The sequence below is a fragment of the Netta rufina genome (genome assembly GCF_964035555.1).
Source record: "Netta rufina genome assembly, chromosome: 18".
Lineage (NCBI taxonomy): Eukaryota > Metazoa > Chordata > Aves > Anseriformes > Anatidae > Netta > Netta rufina.
Window position 1 is genome coordinate 12,446,854 of NC_140142.1, and position 14,574 is coordinate 12,461,427.

Consider the following 14,574-nt stretch of genomic DNA (forward strand, 5'->3'; position numbering starts at 1 on the left):
CTGAGGCGTTTCTGTTGCTCCCTTGTTTGAGGTCTGGTTGGTGCTGGAGGAATGTGGCCCTGGGAGCAGCAGTCTCTGCTGTGGGTGCTGGAGGATTTAGACCTGTCCTACAGCTCTACATGAAAAGAAACCAGGAGTGATCTCTGATTAAATCTCTCTCTCTGATGTATGTGGACTTCACAGCATTACCACTGTCAACACTCTTTACTGATGAACAGTACTTGTGATTTACTTTGTTCCAGTTGTGTCTCACTCAGAAGCATTTTTAGAGGGTAGAAAACACTGATATTTGTAAGGTATTCCAGGTGAGCTCTTGACAAGCAAAGTGACTGTCCTTAGTGCAGTGAGGATAGCCAGTCTGCCATCTACCCTGGTCTCAGACAGACTCTTCTAGGGCTCAGTCGAGTTGCCCACATTGAGCTGCTCAATGATTGTGAAATTGGAAAAAAACTCCCTGGAAGGAGATGCAGCTCTCTCCCTGCCTCATTGCCCAGAGCCCCACAGGTTAGAAGGGGAACTCTGGGCACCTTCCTCCTATGGACACATCTGCATGGTGGGACCCAAAGGGTCAGTTCTTGAGCTGCAACTGAAAGCCCCATCTCCTCATCTGCAGGGAGCCATAAAGCAAGAACAGCAGCTGCAGGTTTAAGAAGAGAGAGGAATAGCACAGGGCTTATGCCAGGGGAGGCAAGGCCAGGGACCAACAGGAACTCAGAAGGGCCTGCTGTGAGTGAGGTCCTGCTACGGAGGTTATGAGTCACGTCCTGAATCCTGTGGGCTAGAGGGCAGACAGAGAGGTGCCAGACTATTCTATTAGCTGTGTCCTGCCATTCCCTGCCCATGGCTCTGCTGCCTGCAGCTGTCCCTGCCTGCAGCTGGGTGTCTGTCCCCACGCCTCCTGCCTGCAGCTCACAGCCCCCATCCCACCCCATCAGAGCTGGGTGCTCAGCTCTGCCCTGCAGACACCTCCTGGCAGCAGGGCTCTGCCCAGGGGCAGCTCACTGGGGGCACGACCTAGAGCCCTGGGCGCACAGACCCTGCAGACACTGAATGTGAGGTGGTGGAGCTTTCTATGGTTTCAGGGACAGGAAAGGTCCTGACTTGCTGGGATTTCTTCGAATCCTCCTTGTGAAGGCTTAGTACTCTCAGACTCTTCTTGGAAATAGCATCTAATTCCCTTCCACTGACTGAGAGAAAAGAAAAAACAAACAAACAAACAGATAAAAAAGAAAAAAGAAAGTAAACTCAGGACTGCTGATCGTGAAGTACCTAACACCTGCCTTTAAGCACTGTGTCCCTGCAGGCAGTGCCCCCAGGACTGCTGCGCTGTGCACAGGAGCTGCTCCTGGGCAGAGCTGTCTCTCTGCAGCGCTGCCAGCTTGCCACAAGCTCCCCTTGGGCCCAGGAGCCTGGCCCAGCTCAGCAGCAGAGGCCCAGCCCAAGGCCTCCCTTGCTCTGCCCCCCACCAGGCTCCCTGCACATGGCCCTGGGGCTCTAGGGCTCACGGCTCCTTGAGACAGCAGGGTCTCTCCTGGGGAACACACTAGCAAGCAGACAAAGCAAACACTGACTGGCCCTCTCTAAACACTGTGCTGACTGATTCCTGCAGCAGAAATTGCCCTACTTACATGCAGGGCTACGGGATGTGCCAAAGTTCCTCTCTGTTGTACAACTTATTAATCAGTGAAGTGCATGATGTAACAGAGTGCACTCTCAGCAACTTTGCTGATGACACAAAGCTGGGAGGAGTAGCTGATACCCCAGAGGGCTGTGCTGTCATTCAGAGGGATCTTGACAGGCTGGAGAGACAGGCTGAGAGGAACCCCATGAAGTTCAACAAGGGCAAGTGCAGGGTCCTGTCTCCTTCCTAGGGAGGAAAACCCCCAGCACCAGTACAGGCTGGGAATGGCCTGCTGGAGATCAGCTCTGCAAAGAAGGACCTGGAAGTCTGGGGGGACAGCAGGCTGAGCACAAGTCAGCAGTGTGCCTTGTGGCCAAGAAGGCCAATGGGATCCTGGGGTACATTCAGAAGAGTGTTGCCAGCAGGTCAATGGAGGTGATCCTCCCCCTCTACTCAGCCTGTACTGGTACTTGGTGTTATTCCTCGCTAGGAAGGAGGCACCACCTTTTCTTTGTGGTATCAAATGCATGAGCATCCTGACAGGGTCAGAAAAGTGGCCATTTAGTTGCAGAATAAGTAATAGGGCTGAGTTCTCCTGAAATGCTGCTTGTTGCTTGACAGAGCGGCACATGGCGACAGTCATGGTGACAGCCTGGCAGCTTTGTGCCTGGGTATGACTGTGAGATCAGTCCAACAGGATGAAGGCTTTGTTCCTCATCCTTTGTGCCAAGAGAGGGGGTTTTGCCTCTTGGCAGAAGCTATCGCTGCCACATGTCACCTGGGCAACCTCTGTGAGTGGCATCCGCACTTGGGGACAGAGATACACAAAGCCCCGGTTCCACTGGCATTCATTCTAAGCTAAGCAACCCAAGGCCTTCACCAGAGCTGGTCACCGGGGAAGGCACTTCCAGGACTCCTTGCAACTGGTTGCAGTAATTCTGCTATAACTTATGTCAATTGTGAGTGCCTGGAGTGTTTTGGACTCTTCTAGAGGTGAATTTGCAGTAAGGGAATGCTCTACACAAACACAAAAGAGCTTTGATCTATTAGCTTGTGCTCAGTGACTTCTGTCCTAGAGGTTATTGAATCAAAGCCTGGAATATCTGGAGTGCATCCTTGTCCTACAGACACTCACACACTGGCTGGTAATGACTTGGTTACTGAAAATACAGTCTGGCAGGGAACTTCAACTTCCCAGATGTCTGCTCGAAATACAACGCAGCAGAGAGGAAACAGTCTAGGAGGTCTTTGGAGCGGGTGGAAGATAACTTCCTGACTGAGCTGGTCAGTGAGGCAACCAGGGAAGGTGCCCTGCTGAACCTTTTGCTTCTGAACAGAAAAGGACTTGAGGGGAATGTGAAAGTTGAAGGGCAAATCTTGGGCATAGCGATCATGAATTAACAGAGTTTTTAATTCTTGGAGAGGTAAGAAGAGGGGTTAGAAGAATTGCCACCCTGAAATTCCAAAGGGCTGACTTTGGCCTGTTAAGGAGCCGGCTTGGCAGAGTCCCTTGGGAGGCAGTCCAGAAGGGCAAAGGAGTCCAGGAAGGCTGGGCACTCTTCAAGAATGAAATCCTAATGACACAGGAAAAGGTCATCCCCATGTGCTGAAAGATGAACCAGCAGAGAAGGTCAACGTGGCTGAACAGAGCTTTGGCTAGAGCTGAGGAAGAAAAAGAGAGTTTATGACCTTTGGAAGAAGGAGCAGGACACTCAGAAGGATTAACTACAAAGATGTTGTGAGCTTGTGCAGGGAGAAAATTAGAAGGGCCAAAGCCCAACTGGAACTCAGTCTGGCTACTGCCATAAAGGTGAATTAAAAATGTTTTTATGAATGCCTTAGGAACAAAAGGAGGACTAAGGCTATTCTCCATCCGTAATCAATGCAAGGATATCGAAGGAGCTGGCAGAAGTACTTACCAAGACATTTTCTGTAATTTATCAGTAGGCCTGGCTGTCAGGGGAGGTCCCAGTCAACTGTCGGCTAGCAAATGTGATGCCCATCTACAGGAAAGGCCAGAAGGAAGACCCAGGGAACTACAGGCCTGTCAGTCTTATATTGGTGCCAGGGAAGGTTATGGTGCAGATTATCTTGAGTGCCATCATACGACACATACAGGATAACCAGGTGATCAGGTCCAGTCAGCATGGCATGAAAAGCAGGTATTGCTTAACAAACCTGTTCTCCTATGGAAAGGTGATGCACTTATGTGGTGGTTTTACCGTGCTGGGCAGCTAAACCCCACAACTGCTCTCTCACTCCCCCTCCTTTAGATGAGGAGGGGGAGAAGTAAAGCAAAGAACAACTCACGGGTTGAGATAAGGATAATTTAATTAAAGGGAAATAATTATAATAATTAAATAAAGACTACCATGAACTAAACAATTTAACTAAGGGGAAGTAAAAGGGAAAAGGGGAAAAAGGGAGGAAAACAAACAAACAAAATAAATGAAAGCTATATGGAAGTGCAGAGAAAAGAAATTACTATCTACTTCCCACAAATGAGCGATGATTGACCACGTCCTTGAAGCAAGGCCTCAATGCACGCAGCCGGTGTTCGAGAGGAGGACCGACGTCTTCTCAACGAGAGCCCACCCCTCCCCTCTTCTTCCTGTTTCCACCTTTTATTGCTGAGTGTGACACCACATGGTATGGAATATCCTTTTGATTGGTTTAGGTCAGCTGCCCTAGTGATGTTTCTCTCCTCACTTTTTGCCCACCCCCTAGGAGGGTTAGAGAAAGGCCCAATGCTGTGCCACTGCTGCTCAGCAGTAGACACAACACTGGTGTGATAACACTGCTGTTCCAGCTACAAGTACAGAGTACGGCACTGTATGGGCTGCTGCCAGGAAAGTTAACATTGCAGCCAGACCCAGTACAACTTAGTGGATGAGGGAGAGGCTGTGGATGTTTTCTACCTAAGGTTTAGTAAAGGTTTTGACTCTGTTTCCCAGAGTTAAATCCAATTGGCAGCAGGTCACAAGTGGAGTCCCCCAGGACTCAGTACTGGGGCCAGCAACAGGACAAGAGGAAATGGCCTCAAGTTGCACCAGGGGAGATTTAGGTTGGATATTGGGAAAAATGTTTTCCCTGAAAGGGTTGTGATGCACTGGAACAGGCTGCCCAGGGATATGGTAGAGTGGTCATCCCTGGAGGTGTTCACAAGACGTGTAGATGTGGTGCTTAAGGACATGGTTTAGTGGTGGATGTGGCACTGTTAGGTAAATGGTTGAACTTGATGATCTGAGAGATCTTTTCCAATCTACATTATTCTATGGCTCTATGGTTCTATGAGTCTAACATAAGACACAATCATTGGAAGGCAGCCACTGCAGTCTGGGAATTCAAGACTATGGCCTGGACAAGTCTGTAGGTTCTGCAAGGGATTCCTCTGGGCTGGCACCACACGTCCTGGAAGACTTTCCAGTGGATTCCTGGAGTTCACTACACTTGAAATTGCCACTGAAACACAAAGATATTCATGTTTGTCCATGTGTGATAAGCTCAGGCTGAAAGACTCAAGAATAGGTGACTTTAAGTGGCTGTGGCAGAGCCCAGCAGCTTGTCCCAGTCTGGGAATATGTTACTTTCCAACTAGGGAAATTAAAAGGGATTAGTGTAAACAGACCCATCAGGTCAATCCGCACAGTAAGGGAAAGTAATAGTTATTGTGTGGTGCATTCGGGCATCAGGAGACTCAAGCAGATGTAATCCAGTTCATCCGTGAGCTAAAACAAACACCGTGAGCAGAGCAAAGGACATGGAGTGGTGCCCTCCCATGAAGGAGGATGCAGAGTGCATCTGTAAGAGGCGTCTTGCTTGTGCCACAACCAACGCAGGTTCAGCTGAAGTGAAAGCCCCAGCCCAGGACAATGGAGTGAAGGTCCCTGGGCACAACTGCAGAAAGACTTTGCAAGACCTCTGCCAGTGACAGCTTGAAACACCAAATGCATCTTGGTGGTAGTAGGTCCTTTTGGCACATGGGCAGATGTCCTCCCTGAAATTGTCCTGCACATCAGAAAGCCCCCTGGGCAGCAATGACGTCACTGCAGAGGGGAGGGCGAGGGGCTGGCAGAGCCCCATCGAGGGGCTGGCTGGTTGGTGGTCCCCTCTGCTACAGCCACCTGCCGGCGCGAGGCAGACAGGAGGGCAGGCAGGGCTTGTGGCCACCTTGCTCAGGACAAGCCCTGGGTGAGCTGGGTGATAAATCTGAGCCTTAGCTCCAGCAAAAGCTCTTCTCTTTGCTCTTGACTTTTGTTGATAACACCACTTCCAGGTGAGCTCTGCCCTTGCTAAAACCATATCTCCGTCTCCACCATAATTTCCTGTTTTGGAGCCTGTCCTTGCTGTCACCCCCTGCCAGCTCCTTCGTGGCTCCTTTCAGTGCCCTGTCCCTGCATCGTCCCAGCCCCACTGCCCCACACATGGTCCCACAGCAGTGCTGCCAAGGCACCTCAAATGGCAGTGCACATTCAGGGCTTGGTCAAGGTCCCCCCATTACAATCCTAAAGGCACCCTCAGGGTCCCTTCCCGCCATGGCCCTCCTTCCTTTGCAGCCTTCTCCTGCCCATGGCACCTGCCCTGACCCAGCCACCTCCCATGGGGGCCTCTGCAGACAGCCCTGCTCCAGGTCTGTAGGGCTCTGGGCCAGGACAGAGGCCAACAGAGCTGGCTGTTCCCCCAACACAGATCTTGAGCACGGCTCTTCCACCTCCCTGATCTCTGCCCACCTCCCTGCCCTCATCCCAGCCCAGTGCCAGTGGTCCTCAGGGTAGTGTCCACTGCAGGCTGCTGCAGGGCTCTGGGCACTGCCATCCCTGCCCCAGCCCCTCTGAAGGGCACAGCAGCTCCTGGGGGCACAGAGGGCTCAGCCCCACAGATATGGACATCCATATCACCAGTGTACAGAGGTCAGTGTCCCCTGCAGTGTCCCCTGCCCTCCTCAGATCCCCGAGAGACCTGTAGCCCCTCGGTGCAATCCACTGGACTCCTCAGGCATTTCCCGCAGCTCCAGGGTCAATGCAGCCTGCCCCGACCAGCTGCAGTCAGAAAGGGGTTTGTGGTTCTCATTAGTTCCTCATCAGCTGAGGGTGGGTCTCAAACAAAGAGATTTCAGTAAGTTCATTTATTTTGTTTATATGCACAAAGAACCTGGTTCCTCATTTACATGAACATTCATGCAAGATATGTTGGTACTTATGTACAAAGGGACGAATAAAGACATTTGTAGAAAACAGTTCCACAAGAAGAAAAATTAACAAATCAAAACAAAGTGAAAACAAACAGTCACCTCTGAAGTAAAACGAGGCTTTGACTGACATGACAGAAAATACACTAGATCTGTAGAAGAAGAAAAGAAGCAGGCCAATAACTGATGAAGAGTCAGTCAGTTTCCTCAGCACATCCTGAAAACCCTCCATGACATCACTTTCCTGATGGCACCCTTGAGTTCCTGGTTCCTCATGCTGTAGATGAGGGGGTTCACTTCTGGAGGCATCACTGAGTACAGAATTGCCATCACCAGGTCCTAGGATGGGAGGGAGAGGGTGGGGGGCTGCAGGTACGCAAAAAAGCCGGTGCTGATAAACAGGGAGACCACGGCCAGGTGACGGAGGCAAGTGGAAAAGGCTTTGTGTCGGCCCTGCTCAGAGGGCATCCTCAGCACAGCCCTGAAGATCTGAACATAAGAAAAAAGAATGAAAACAAAACACCCCAAAAACAGAGAACTACTAAATGTGAGAAGCCCAACTTCCCTGAGGGAGGAGTCAGAGCAAGAGAGCTTGAGGATCTTGGGGACTTCACAGAAGAACTGGTTCACAGCATTGCCTTGGCAGAGGGGCAGGGAAAATGTATTGGCAGTGTGAAGCAGAGCATAGAGAACTCCACTGCCCCAGGCAGCTGCTGCCATCTAGGCACAAGATCTGCTACCCAAAAGGCTCCCATATTGCAGGGGCTTGCAGATGGCAACGTAGCAGTCATAGGCCATGATGGTGAGAAGAGAATACTTTGCTGAAAACAAGAAGACAAACAGAAAGACCTGTGCAACACATCCTGCATAGGAAATGGCCCTGGATCCCCAGAGGGAATTGGCCATGGCTTTGGGGAGAATGGTGGAGATGCAGCCCAGGTCGAGGAGGGGGAGGTTGAGGAGGAAGAAGTACATGGGGGTGTGGAGGTGGTGGTCGCAGGCTACGGCAGTGAGGATGAGGCTGTTGCCCAGGAGGGCAGCCACGTAGATGCCCAGGAAGAGTGCAAAGTGCAGGAGCTGCAGCTCCTGTGTGTCTGCAAATGCCAGGTGAAGGAACGTGGTGATGGAGCTACTGTTGGACATGTGCTGTCATCAGTATGGAGACCTGTCAATGGAGAAGAAATATTTGGGGAGACATCTATGAGCAAAACCTATTCCTTAATGAAAGCTCCCAAATTGCTGCTTCCCTTTCAGGAACACCTTTCCTGGTCCCCTACTTCAGCTGAGGTCAGTGCTGGCTGAGGGTTACACTGGGAGCATGGGACTCTGAAGGAGACATTCCTGCCCTTCAGGAAGTAAATTGTATCTTGGTGATCTCAGGTGAACTACACTTGGTATATCAAGGAGTTTTTCAGAACAGTTGCTACAAAGTCACCCAACTGCAGAGCAGGTCTTGGTGGATATTTTCTGTATTTTTTGAACTTCATCTTGTAAAGCTTTGTACAGAAGTAGCGTACTTGTTCTTGTAAAGAAGTTTTGTACTTCTTTTGTAAAGAAGTGCTTTAAGGCAGAAATCCATAGTGTACTGCCCACCAAGAGAAATTCTGGGGCTACTCGAGGCAAAGGGACTGTCCAGCAGTGCAAAGTGAGGAAAGCTGGTACATCTGTTAGTTCTGATTTCAGCTGCCCTTTATAGGCACCTCTGGAGGATGGTCACACTCAGGTGTTCCCCTGAAAAGAACCTGGATGCTGCTGAGAGAAGAGGAATCCAGGTTCAAAGGGCAGATCTCCAAACCCCTCACTTCATCGTACCTGAGGAGGATCTCTGCTCTCTGCTCTTCTCCAGGGACAGAGAGGGATCACAGCAGCTGCCCACATTCAGGCATCCAGTAGCAATAGTATAGCCTTAGGACTGATGTGTCTTCTCCATGGGGCTGCTAGATAACACAGAGCTGCTACAGCAGAGCTGTGCCCTTGTGTATGGCAGCCTGCAGCCCAGCAGAAGTCCTGATGACACTATGGCTAGAGGTTGAAGGTGCAAGAGAAACAAAAGCAGGGGATTGCTCCAGGGAAGGTGTCTCCAGTGCAAGGATGGCAGGGAGATGCCCAAATCCCTTCTGCCATGTAGATACTGGGAGCAGCTCCCTCTCACTCCCTGCCCATGGCTCTGCTGCCTGCAGCTGTCCCTGCCTGCAGCTGGGTCTCTGTCCCCACGCCTCCTGCCTGCAGCTCACAGCCCCCATCCCACCCCATCAGAGCTGGGTGCTCAGCTCTGCCTTGCAGACACCTCCTGGCAGCAGGGCTCTACCCAGGGGCAGCTCGCTGAGGGCACGTTCTAGAGCCCAGGTCAATCAGACCCTGCTAACAGTGCATGTGTGGTGGTGGAACTTTCTGGGGGCTGAGGGGTAGGAAAGGGACTTTATGGGGTCATTGGAACCTCCTTAGGATGCCTTAGGACTGTCAGGCTTTTCTAGAAATTAACATTATATTTTGCTATTTCTACTGAGCCAAAAAGATAAAACTGAAAGCAGAGGCTAAGGAAAGATGAGAATGAAGTTCCCTTTGAAATTCCCTTGGTGTGCTGTGGAGCTGTGAGCAAGCTGCCCCAGGCCGCAGCCTTCCGCCAGCAGCAGGACCCTGCCCTGCTGGGGGGCTCCTTCCACCCGCAGCTTCTCTCCGCAGCACCCTGGGCAGCTCCCCAGGCAGGCTGAGTGCTGAGCCTGGCAGGCGGCAGAGGCCCTCCCTGGCACACAGCCCCTGGGGCACAGCAGGGACCCTGCTCTGCACCACAGCCCTGGACACCCCTGCCTGCACCCCCGGCTTCTCCTTCCTCCAGCCAGAAACTCACTGGGTGCAGGGCTGGGAAGTCTTCTCCAGCAGTGAGCTCTTGGCATGCTGCCACTTCTGCCTGCCTTTAAGCACTGTGTCTCTGCAGGCAGTGCCCCCAGCCCTGCTGCGCTGTGCAAAGGAGCTGCTCCTGGGTAGAGCTGTCTCTCTGCCCCCCCACAAGGCTCCCTGCACATAGCCCTTGGGCTGCAGGGGAACCTGATGGGAAGCAGCCTGAAGTAATCCCTAGAGTTTCTTCCCTCCCCTGGCACACACACTTTTTGACAGCATGCTAATTTCTCCTTATAGGCTAGGAATCAACTTTCTTTATCCTGTTTCTTGGTCCTCTTTACAAGCAGGACACATAACCGAGATGTGCCCCAATGCCCTCACCCTGGGGCACAGGCAGGAGGAGCTGGATCCCAATCTGTTGTCACAGGGCTGGGACATTGATAGAAGAGCTGCTGAGGTGTCAGGGGACATGTCCCTCAGCTTGGGGTGCTGTGCTGGATAGGGACATATGGATGGGGGGATGAACAACAGGATATTGTCCTCCATTTGAAGGAGCCCCTCCTCTATGGGATGGGCAGCAGGTTGGCAGAGCCCTTGGATGAGGGTCAAAATGTCAGTTAGTCAGGGTGACAGCATGATAGAAGGTAAATCTCTGCAGTAAATCTCAAGATAATCACACACACAGAATCACACAGAATTTCTAGGTTGGAAGAGACCTCAAGATCATAATCCCAAGGTAAATCTCAACAGGGGGTTGCCCTCCATGTGAAGGATCTGTCTGGATGCTTGGAGCTCCTCTATGGGATGGGCAGCAGACTGGGGGAGCCCTTGTGGGTGAGAGTCAGAGCAGAGCCAGTCAGGGTGACCTTGTGGTCAGAGGTAGATGCCTGCAGTCAGGCTGAAGAAGCAGACAGTCTTCTGGAAGCTACCAGACTAAGATGAATTCAATGACCCCATGTCACCCTGGGGGCCTTTAGTCACTTGGACGGTCACAGGAAAGGGACACTGCTGGGTGCAAACATTCCCAAGGTTTCTGTGGGTTCTTGGACACAGCTTCTGTGCACAGCTGCCAAATGGGCCGACCTAGGTGATGTTCACCAGGATCTGGGACTTGCAAACATGAAAAATTTTGTCTTGACAGTCCTCTTGAAAAATGCATGTTGTAGTCCAGCTGCTTTTCAGCACATGGAAAGAGATGAGGTTTCATCAGGTACATCTGTGTGCAGTACGGTCAGGGGCTGTAGTCCTGCCTTCAGCATGCCACAGGTCTTCTGAAATGAGAGAGCTTAGATCCCAAATCAGGATGGGTTCCTCCTCCATTGTGGACACAAAGGCACAAGTGGTCTCCTGCAGGCAGAGCTGGCAGCCCAGCTGCAAGGGGCAGGCTGCCCACCCACCTCAGCCCCTTCTGTGGTCTCCACCTCCTCTGAAGGCCCAAAGCCGTGGGCCATGGGGAAGCTGTGGCAGCCTACAGAAGAGCACGGTATCCATCCTAGACCATTCTCCCCACTCCCCTTTTTGTCTGCAGCACTGCCCTACTCCTCTCTCTCATCATGACATGTTGAGGGTACGTCTGCCCTTCCCTCGTGTACCACCTCTGGCTCCTGCATGGCAGACTGGGGGATGGTGCTGAGGCCCTGGCATGTACTCCAATTCACTCTGTAAAACCCATCCTTCTTTCAGAAGTGAGTTATATGCAGTGAAGAGTTCAGTCACTCCGAGGGGCTGTTCCATCCCAGGTGCCTTTGCTCCCATCTTTTGAAAAATCCAAGCCCCAGGAAAAGCCTCAAACCCAACCATTGTGGGAGGGCTTCCAACAGCAGAAGCATGTTGGTATAAGGGGACCGTAGTGGTATCTCCAGGGCTCCACTTCCTTTATTCCATGGCCTTTGCCACCATTTGGAGATGTCCCTGATCTGTTCCTGATCCCAAAAAGAACTGGGCAGAAGGGAGGTGACTGTTTCTCAGGACAAGAAGAGAAATCTCTCATGTCTCTCCTGAGCTGTGCCATCTCCATGCTGCTGACCTCACAGGCCCTCAGATGTCATGTGCTGATGTCACAGGGGTGCACTGCATCACCAGGATATCATCACTGGAGCAGCAGCAGTGCCGGCACTTCCCTGCAAGGCCTGGTCCCTGCTGGACACTGCTTGGGTGCTCCCCAGCGCTGTCCTTCTGTGGCCAGGAGTGGGGTCAGCAGGCAGCAAGCTTGCACTGGGCGACCCTCGCTGACAGGCGGAGGAGCAGGGGCACCTTGCAGAGGAGCTGTGGTTGAGGAGCCAAGGCGGGCATCCCTTGTCCTGAGCTGAGGGCCAGCAGTAAATGAGATGGAGGGCTGCTGGAGGGTGACCATCACTTCTGTCCTGACTTCCGTGTTTCCAGTGCTCCTGCAGCTCTCCTCCAAAGGTAAGCGTGTCAGGAGCCCCTTCACAAGGGGTGGCCCATGGGTTGTCAGCTGTCCAAAGCTGCAAGTCCTGGGCTTTGGGGGAAGGCTGGACAAGACTGGTGGCTGCTGTGAGAGCCCTGCCTGAGTGTCTGTCTGACCTGAGGGGACAATGTGGCAGCCAGGACTCCTGGGTCCTGATGCTAGGGATGCCCTTATCCCTAGGGCTTCTCTAGTCATGCCTCCTTGCTATGGCAGACAATGCAGGGCCAGGTGTCCCTGGGAGCTGGTGCCTATTTGGGATCTGGCTCTGGGAGGAAAGACATGGAATCATGGAATCATAGAATGTCCTGTGTTGAAAATGTTATAAATGGCTCAGTCTTCAAAATAGGATTATAATCAAAGTTTACAATTTATTAAAGGAATAGAGGTAAGCAAACAGCGCTGGGTGCACCGGGAGTCTCCGCTCCACCAGGACGCACCCCAGTTACATCAAGTAGCTGATTTTTATGCTCCTAGACTAGTACATATTCATTACTACTTCTAAAAAAAAATGGGTTATTATAATTAGCTTCCGGGGTCCAGTCCCTCCTACTGGAGCATGCACATCAGTCTCCGGTGGTCCCCCTGGGGGTTTCTGGGGGTCTTTCATGCTGAAGGCTCATAGTCTTCCTCTCAGGTTTTTTTTCTTGTCCTTCCCCTTTGTACTCCTTGGCAGCATGTCAAAAGCTTACACAGCGTCCCCTGCAAGTTTTGTCTCCCAGCCGTCCTTCAGCTTCTTTTTTCTTCTCCTTAATCTCCTGGCCACCTGGCCAGATATCAGGAGCTTGCATATTGTTCCATTCAGAAGCCGTAACAGTCACTATTTGTTAGCAGTTGTTCTGAAACCCCCAGACATCAGAGACTTCAAAGAAAGAACATACAAACACAAATAGCTCTCTTATTGACACTTCACGAGTAGTTCACAGAATCACAGAATCACAGAATTTCTAGGTTGGAAGAGACCTCAAGATCATCGAGTCCAACCTCTGACCTAACGCTAACAGTCCCCATTAACCATATCCCTAAGCTCTACATCTAAACGTCTTTTAAAGACCTCCAGGGATGGTGACTCCACCAATTCCCTGGGCAGACTGTTCAAATGTCTAACAACCCTTTCGGTAAAGAAGTTCTTCCTAACATCCAACCTAAAACTCCCCTGGTGCAACTTTAGCCCATTCCCCCTTGTCCTGTCACCAGGCACGTGGGAGAACAGACCAACCCCCACCTCGCTACAGCCTTCTTTAAGGTACCTGTAGAGAGCAATAAGGTCGCCCCTGAGCCTCCTTTTCTCCAGGCTGAACAAGCCCAGCTCCCTCAGCCGCTCCTCGTAGGACTTGTTCTCCAGGCCCCTCACCAGCTTCTTCGCTCTTCTCTGGACCCGCTCAAGCACCTCGATGTCCTTCTTGTAGCGAGGGGCCCAAAACTGAACACAGTACTCGAGGTGCGGCCTCATCAGAGCCGAGTACAGGGGGACGATCACCTCCCTAGCCCTGCTGGCCACACGGCTTCTTATGCAAGCCAGGATGCTGTTGGCCTTCTTGGCCACCTGAGCACACTGCTGGCTCCTATTCAGCCGACTATCAACCATCACTCCCAGGTCTGCCTGGCAACTCTCCAACCACTCATCTCCCAGCCTGTAGCTCTGCTTGGGGTTATTGCACCCCAGGTGCAGGACCAGGCACTTGGCCTTGTTGAACTTCATGCAGTTGACCTCAGCCCATTGGTCCAGCCTATCCAGATCCTCCTGCAGAGCCTTCCTACCCTCGAGCAGATTGAGACATGCACCTAGCTTGGTGTCATCTGCAAACTTACTGAGGGTGCACTCAATGTCCTCGTCCAGATCATCGATGAAGATATTAAAGAGGACCGGCCCCAGCACCGAGCCCTGGGGAACGCCACTAGTGACTGGCCTCCAACTGGACTTGACTCCATTTACCACGACTCTTTGGGCCCGTCTATCCAGCCAGTTTCTAACCCAATGAAGCGTGCACCAGTCCAAGCCAAGAGCAGCCAGTTTCTTGAGGAGAATGCTGTGGGAAACGGTGTCAAAAGCCTTGCTGAAGTCAAGGTAGACCACATCCACAGCCTTTCCCTCATCCACCCAGCGCGTCACTTTGTCATAGAAGGAGATCAGGTTCGTCAAGCAGGACCTGTCTTTCATAAACCCATGCTGACTGGGCCTGATTGCCTGCTTGCCCTGCAAGTGCCGCGTGATGACTCTCAAGAGGATCTGCTCCATGAGCTTTCCTGGCACTGAGGTCAAACTGACAGGCCTGTGGTTACCCGGGTCAGTCCTCCAGCCCTTCTTGTAGATGGGCATCACGTTTGCTAGCCGCCAGTCCACTGGGACCTCCCCCGATAGCCAGGACTGTTGATAAATGATGGTAAGCAGCTTGGCCAGCTCCTCTGCCAGTTCTCTCAGTACCCTTGGGTGGATCCCATCTGGCCCCATCAACTTGTGCACATCCAAGTGCCGTAGCAGGTCACCAACTAGTTCTTCGT

The 14,574-nt window shown here is 52.0% G+C and overlaps 1 protein-coding gene across 1 annotated transcript in view; it reads right to left on the reverse strand.

Annotated features, from left to right (window-relative positions):
• Positions 1 to 14,574, reverse strand: part of LOC311216502 (olfactory receptor 14A16-like) — a gene marked incomplete at both ends in the record, with an annotated part of 307,014 nt that overhangs the window by 118,450 nt on the left and 173,990 nt on the right. The gene's annotated exons all lie outside the window — the stretch shown is intronic.